At 37.6% G+C, this 8,362-nt stretch overlaps 1 pseudogene; it reads left to right on the top strand.

Moving 5' to 3' along the window:
* The first annotated feature begins 4,922 nt into the window (after nt 1–4,922).
* LOC109587314 (uncharacterized protein K02A2.6-like) lies at nt 4,923–8,050 on the top strand (annotated as a pseudogene).
* The last annotated feature ends 312 nt before the right edge of the window (nt 8,051–8,362 follow it).

Raw genomic sequence — 8,362 nt, 5'->3', positions numbered from 1 at the left:
TGCATTGCACATACTTCTGTATCTAGTACCTAATAAACTTGAGATACAGTTGCAAGATTCACAACTGGCATTGAATTGAAATAATAGTAATAATAATAATACTTGTTTGTAACTGATAATCCTTTAGTCAACTATACCACACAAACACCAACATATGCATCCAAAAAGTTGATCCTATATCTATGCACAGAATGGCTGCTCTTCGTTATGATCACCTATAACTTATTTATACATATTGACTAATTCAAAAACATTATAACTACCTGAAGTATTGAGCATAGCAGAGCTCGTATCATGTGATGGAGTTTCAGAATGATCTTTTTAAACAAAATTGGTGAGTAAGTGAGACAGCAGTTCCAGCGCCTTCTTTTAGTGGCTAAACGCCCCTTCACTTGATCAAGCCTAGCTACAACTGGTCATTGTCTTTATTGAGAGTAAAATGGAAGTCCATTTTGTACCAAAACCCTCGTTTTTCCTTGAAGAAGCTACACCATCTAGAGCTGACATTTTTACAGGTGAATAAAACGGAAGCTACCTTGGCAAGGGCCCCAACTGTTATACCGCACCTTCTCATTTAAAGATGGGACTAATACAATTTCCTGATGTAACATCGCAGATTTGCTTGTTCCTGCAAGGTGGTGGTACATCAGTTTGAGATGATAAACGGTTAACTACTGGCAAGGTATTAGTAATGCACATGGGATATACTGCAACATAAAAGTTTTACTATTTCACAATACTCGACGTTTAGTGCAACAGATAAATAGTAACTGTATATTGTATTGTTCCTTGGATGGCCTTTTCTACTATATTGCTTGCTATAATATATTGTGTTTGAAAACATGAATCTTTAAAATATGTAAACATCTACACTAATAAAAATGCCATGTGCTGAAGCTAATTCACATTCTTCAGGAGTAAGCAAATGACAAGAGAACTTTCTAAATGCATAGAAATTATTATCAACTTTTGTCATGCTGGTACTGGTTTTACAGAGAATATTATTTATATAAGCTTATGCCTCGGCAGATTCATTTATGCTTAGCTCCTGCAATTTATCAGGTATTGCTTGTCACATTTGTACTTCAAATGCCATTTGATACACTATTTTACGTGTACCATGATAAGTGTTACCCTGATAAGCATTTAGGTTTTCAAATCCAAACATGGAGTAGGCCCACTGTGGCCCTATAACTAGACAACACTTACAAGGTGTTCCAGGAAGTGCATATTTGCCATATATATATATATATATATATATTATATATATATATATATATATGGTGAATACAGCTCTCCTGCTGTTTAATAAAAGGTTGATAGCATTTTGTGAGCTATGACTATATGATTGATTTTTATTCTGTCTCAGAATAGGATGTGTACAGCAGAAACCAGTATTAATAAGTGGTGAGAGTGTTTTGTTGGCAGGAACAAAGAAAATATAGGCAAAGCATGAAATATAATCCATGCCCTATGCCATGATGCCTTGTAGAAAGACATTTGCTGTAAGAAATGTGGTAAATGCTGGATCTCTTTTGGAGGCTTCACCTTATACACTAGAGTGTGTACATGTTTACACAAGCTAAAAGGCTTGCACTGGAAGATAATGCAAAGCTCAGTTTCATCAACAGCCTTGATACAGCTTTTAAAATTGAATGGATGTAGTCTATGGGTATGCAAGCTGGAAACTGGAGATGACATGACAAAACAGACGCCATACTTTGCTATCTGCTCTCATCATTTGCTCATGTGATTGCATATCATGCTGGTCATTTGGAGGGTATATATGAGCTCTATTATGCATTTCACCCTTATCAACACAGAAAAACAGCCGTATTTGCCATTCAACTGCATTGTATTTGTGGCTGCTGCTCTAGCTGGAAGATCAAAGATTAGCTTAGCTCGAAGAGTTATAGGTTGTGTAGATGTTTGCTGTACTACTATTCCTATCTCTTGATGTGATATACTATGTAAAATAGGTTGTAGCAAACAATTCATTCTTGGTTTGGTTGGCCCTAACCACAGAGAAGCTACAATCAAATTTTTGACTTTAGTTCTTAAGTGAGGTGAGATATTGGTAAGCATTAAATAGACTGGCCAAAGACTTCCCTTTGATGATTTAAATTTTGGTATACCATCAGTTGAGAGAACCAATCTGAGGTGTTGACAGGAATTTGCCAGGAGACATCAAATCAGTAAAAGCCTAGCATCATACACATCTCTAAAATACCAACTGTCCTAAATTCTTTTGAAAGGGTACACAAACTGATCATGCTGCTGTAAATGAATAAAACATGTTGATATTAATGTATTTTATTTAATACCACTTACCATTCTAGTGGTAATAGTACCATATCACAAACTCTTCCTGAACACTTTTATTTGAACACTTCTGCATTTCAGAAGATATTTTTAAATGACAATCAGTGCAGCAATGTTGCACAGTGTATGACTGTGGTTTTTCAATTCCTTTCTTAGGTGGTAAATGTTTGGAGGGTAACTTATTAGGTTTGGGGCCATGAATCTAGTGTACGTGTAATACACAGTGTTCACATCAAAGTTTATACAGATCTATACCTGCATTAGAGATATGAGGCATTCAGTTGCTTCAAATGACAGGTGGTTACACATAACATATTGCATCATGGCACACCAACTTATTGTAGCATTAGTTTTGCCATTATCATACAGTTTATTTAACAATGCAATTAGCTGGTGATGTACAGGTAACTGAATGTACCCTGACTGCTGATTATTATCATACAGTTTATTTAACAATGCAATTAGCTGGTGATGTACATGTAACTGAATGTACCCTGACTGCTGATACTGATTGCATCATATCCAATTTCATTGCTACTGAGCATGTCATCAACTGCATGTCCATTGCAAGATAAACAATTGTATCTGAATACCTGTAACATGACTAGAACATCATCCTTCACTATCTGTATCCCTACTAGATCCATTTTTTGGTCCTTAACTGTCATAGCTACTGTCACGTCTCTCGCTATGACCTGCATCACTGTCACATGTTAATTCTAGTTGATTTGAAGCTATAGGAGAAATTTCAGCACTGTATGTATCATCTGATCTATCACAATCACCACGGTCTCTATCACTTATATCTGTATGACAATCAGTACTTTGGCTTGAACTATCTTCTCCAGCACCATCATTATCCGGAGTAGTTTGAGCAAATTTACGTATGGCATGCTCTTTAAATTGAATAATTATGCATTTAATTACTCCTTTTCCATCTCCACTTGGTTTGTCGTGGTATGGATACTAAAACATCAATATTGTAAAGTCACTTTCTTTTAACTCCAGTGCCATATTTGACATTAGATCTAGAAACACTTGCTGCCTCATTTGCATGTTGTTTCTTATGACTCAAAGCTGATGTTTTTGGAATTGGGGCCGACGGATCTTGTAGATAAGCATTGTATCTTTTGCACTTACCAGTCATGGCTACTGCACAAAGATCAATATTGAAAGTTCACAGTACAACTGCGCATGTGCATCAGCCTGAGATACATGTGTTAATAAAGTCGTCGTTTCGCAGTCTCCTTTAAAAAGTGATAACAAGTGTGTAAGGAAACAGACGAAGCATCAGTAATACTCTGAGGTATTATGTCAGAGAATTAAAAGAGGAAGAGGGCTTCAAGTCAAAAGGCTAAGGAATCTGTGGAACTAAGGCAGACTGCAAGCTCTGAGAAAATATGTCAATGGAAGTTGAGTAATAATAGAATTTTAATTCACTAGGCTTAGCTCTATAATTGTAATTGAGCATATGTAGAGTTCAAAGTGCACTTGCCTAATTCATTTTACTGTTTTGCTGTATGCTAGCAATTGGATTATTTGGTATGCTTTGATTGGGAATTGCAAGTCCAAGTGCACTTCTATCAAATAAAAATTTTAAATCGTTAGAAAAAATTACAAGTCACTTTTGTAACATTTAGCGAATCAAAATTTTGTGCTTATTCTCAATAATTTATGCATTAAAATGGATGATTGGAAGGTACATTTTCAACTATTTCATTAAAAAATTAATGCTTTTTGCAGTGTCAGCATTTTTTATTCTTTGAATACACAAATTTTTAAAATATGAAAGCCTAACACAGCTTTTAGTTTGCTATCTTTACCGCCTTTTTGTAACTGTAATATATTAATTTTTTGCAGAATTAATTCTCAAAAATTTTGAAATAATCACAAACTTTACAGCCCTCAAAAATTTGCGCTGTACAGTGTATATGTATAATCATTCCAAATTCAAATTCTGATCCAAAAGTATTTGCATTCGGAAGTGACTGCCATTGTAGTAATTGTTAAAACTAATCATTTAATCTTATGTTTATGTAATTACATATTTGTGGTTTGTGAAATAGACTTCCTGTATGAATGTTTATGTAAGTATTGTCTCTGGCCATTTTTTGTCAGATTTTTATAATAGTACTTTTGGTGTTATCTGTGAACCTGTGTTATCATAGAAGAGAAACACAACAACTGGCGACGAGAATGGCCACTCCACAGTTTGGTCAAGTCCAAGACTTTGAAAGGGCAAGGGAAGAATGGACGCTTCTAATGCTACTGTGAAGCTAATGGCATAACAAATGCCATGAAGCAAAGAGCCATGCTACTATCAAGTGTGGGATGCTCAACTTATAAGTTACTGATCAGCTTAACAGCTCCAGCTAGCCAGTGGAGACGAGTCTTAATAATCTTAACGCATTGCTGAAAGCTCATTTCAACTCCCCTCCTTCTCCAATTATCCAAAGGTTTAAGTTTTACAATCATTGTAGACAGCCAGGAGAGTCTATTGCCACCTTCTTGGCAGAACTGAGAGCTATGGCAAACCACGGTAAATTTGGTGATACTCTTAACGATATGTGAAGGACAAATTAATTTGTGGAGTCAATGATATGGCTACACATAAGAGATTGCTGTCTGAAGCAGACCTGTCATTGGATAACATGGTGAAAGTAGCCCAAGCCATGGAGTCAGCTGCAGAGAATGCCGTGACAATGTAAAATGGATCAACTATGGGAGCATCGAGAACAGAGGACGTCCATAAACAAATTCTCAGCACAAAAAAAAGCCGACAGGGAGATCGAGTTGCTACAGATGTGAATGAAAAGATCACTTAGCATGTTCGTGTCGCTTCAAAGAGGCCAGATGCCATGATTGCGGCAAGATTGGTCACATAAAGAAAGCTTGTTGCAATACAAAGGAAATGCCACCAGTTAAGCATAAGCCAGTCATAAAGCACATAGATGACGATACCAATGAAGTGGAACCAGCTCAGGAGTATCACATTTTTTCAGTTCCGAAGAAAACTGAGTTAGTAAACCCATTGATGGTAAACATAGAAGTAGAAGGTTCAGAGATAATGATGGAAGTAGATACTGGGGCATCGGTGTCATTAGTATCGGAGCGAACCTATCAGAAGTACAGGCCAAACAAAACCTTAGAAAAGTCAACTGTAACCTTCAGAACTTATTGAAAAGAAAAGCTGAGAACTCTATGTTCTATGATGGTATCTGCAAGGTACAAAGAGCTAAGATGCAGATTACCACTACCAGTAGTAGCTAAAGACGGGACAAGGTTTTTGGGACAAAAATGGTTGAAAGAAATCAAGCTAGATTGGCACAGCTTAAATGATGTTACTTCTCAGAATCCACTTCAAGATGAAGTACTAGAAGAGCACCAGTCACTGTTTGAAGGAGGACTGGGGACACTAAGGCTATGAAGCCTTCTTTCAGGTAGATGAGTCTGCAACAGCTAAGTACTGCAAGGCTCGATCTGTGCCATAAGCTATCCGACCATTGGTTGTGGAGGAGCTACAACGTCTCAATAAGGAAGGTATCATAAAACCAGTTGCATTTGCTGACTGGGCTGATCCTATAGTCCCTGTTTTTAAGCCTGATAAGAAATCAATAAGGATCTGTGGGGACTTCAAACTGACAATTAATCAGGCATCTGGCCTCAATCGATATATCATCCCGAAAGTAGAAGACTTGCTACCTTCATTTGCTGGAGGTCAGTTGTTCACAAAATTGGATTACAGTCAGGCATATTTGCAAATAAAGCCATAAGAGGAAGCACAGAAGTATGTCATTATCAATACGCATAAGGGATTGCACCAGTATACTCGCCTTCCTTATGGAGTAGCATCTACTCGAAGAATTTTCCAGACAGTGATGGAAAATTTTCTTTGAGATCTAAATTACACTGTTGTGTACTTAGATGACATATTGGTCACTGGAAGGAGTGAGGAAGATAATATCAAGAATTTGATGTTGGTACTTACATGCCTACAAGATGCGGGTCTTCGACTTTGCAAGAAAAAGTGTTCATTCATGGAACCATCTGTAACATATCTGGGTTACCAAATTGATAAAGCTGGGATTCACCCTTTACCAAAGAAGGACAAAGCCATTCAAGATGCACCTCCTCCAAAGAATGTCTATGAATTAAAAGCCTATTTGGGCTTGCAAAATTACTACAGCAAGTTTTTTCCAAATCTATCACAGGAGTTACATTCACTATATCAATTGCTCAAAGCAGATCAACCGTGGAAATGGAAAAAAGAGGAGGCTGACACATTACAAGTCTCTAAGGATCTGTTAGTGTCATCTAATGTGTTAGTTCACTATGATTCAACCAAGGAGTTAATACTTGATTGTGATGCTTCCTAGTATGGAATTGGTGCTGTGTTAGCAACTCAAGATGGCTAATGGCACTGAACACTCCATAGGGTGTCTTTTGCACACTCTCTAAAGCAGAACAGAACTATTCACAAATAGACAAGGAAGGTCTGGCCTGTGTGTTTGGTATGAAGAGATTCCATTCTTATTCATATGGTCCTCATTTTACATTAATCATTGATCATACGCCACTGCTCTCACTGTTTGGAGAAGATAGAGCAATTCCACCTCAAGCCTCTGCTAGAATTCAATGGTGGGAACTTACTTGATCAATGTATGAATATACCTTAGCATTAAAATGTACAGCAACGCACTCCAATGCTGATGATTTGAGCAGATTACCTCTTCAGTTTCAGTTACCCATACAGTTCCCCAGAAAATATAATGTTATTACATGTATTAGATCAAACACCAGTCACCGCACTGCAAGTTAAAAGATAGACTAGGCAGGACCCTGCCCTCTCAAAAGTTGTACAGTTTACACGAGAGGGTTGGCCAGCAGAAACCACAGAGTCCAACATAAATGAACTCAGGCCATTCAAGGTGAGAGCCTCAGAGCTAACCACACATGATGGGTGTCTCTTGTGGTGTAACAGAGTAATCATGCCACCCCAAGGGAGGGAACAGTTATTGGAAGTGCTTCACATGTCTCACCCTGTTATATCCATATTAACAGGCTTGCTAGAGCATACTTATTTGATCAAGATATTGCTAGTAAAGCTAGACACTGCTCAGCATGCCAATCTAACAGTAACAACCTACCCCTAGCACCCATTCAGCCCTGGCAATGGCCAACTACACCATGGTCAAGAGTACATATTGACTATGCTGGTCCAATTAATGGAGACATGCTCCAAGTGCTAGTGGATGCTCATGCTAAGTGGCTGGAAGTGCATGCTACGACATCTTCAACCTCAAAAGCTACAATTGAAAATCTAAAAATTACATTTGATCAACTGGGCATACCACAGACCATTGTTACTGATAATGGGCTCTGCTTCACGAGTGAGGAGTTCAAGTATTTCCTATCAAGGAATGGTATTAAACACCTCACATCATCACCATATCATCAAGCTTCAAATGGACTAGCAGAAAGAGCAGTTAAGTCAGTGAAGCATGCTGTAATGAAGCAAGGAGGAGGGACTCTGAGAGAAAAAGTATTACAATTTCTCTTGTCATACAGAATCACACCCAAGACAACTACTGGTTGTTCGACAGCAGAGTGACTGTATGGAAGATCCATTCGTACTCAACTCACTTTGGTCAATTCTAGTCTAGAAGAAAGAGTCCAAGCGAATGTAGAGCAACAGAAAAAGTATCATGACATGAATACAAAGTGTTGAATTTTAAAGAGGAAAATTTTGTATATGCTATGAATTATAGAAAGGGGCAACCCTGGCTTTTTGCATACATTGTTAAGGAGATTAGTCCTGTGATGTACATTTTTAAGTTGGAAAATGGGGAAACATGGAAAAGACACATTGAACAGCTAAAGAAGTGTTACAATACTGAGGGACTGCACACTCTTCTTCCTGATTCTACGGAAGAGGATTTTGGTCCTACTGTTACTAGAACATGTTGTACACCTATAAATAATACTCCCATGGTCCCAACTTCCAGTACCACTACCACTAATATGACTACAGAAATTAGGA

The sequence above is a fragment of the Amphimedon queenslandica genome, unplaced genomic scaffold, assembly GCF_000090795.2.
Source record: "Amphimedon queenslandica unplaced genomic scaffold, v1.1 AMPQUscaffold_13522, whole genome shotgun sequence".
In the NCBI taxonomy this organism is placed as follows: domain Eukaryota; kingdom Metazoa; phylum Porifera; class Demospongiae; order Haplosclerida; family Niphatidae; genus Amphimedon; species Amphimedon queenslandica.
This window is presented reverse-complemented; position numbering and strand designations above follow the sequence as displayed.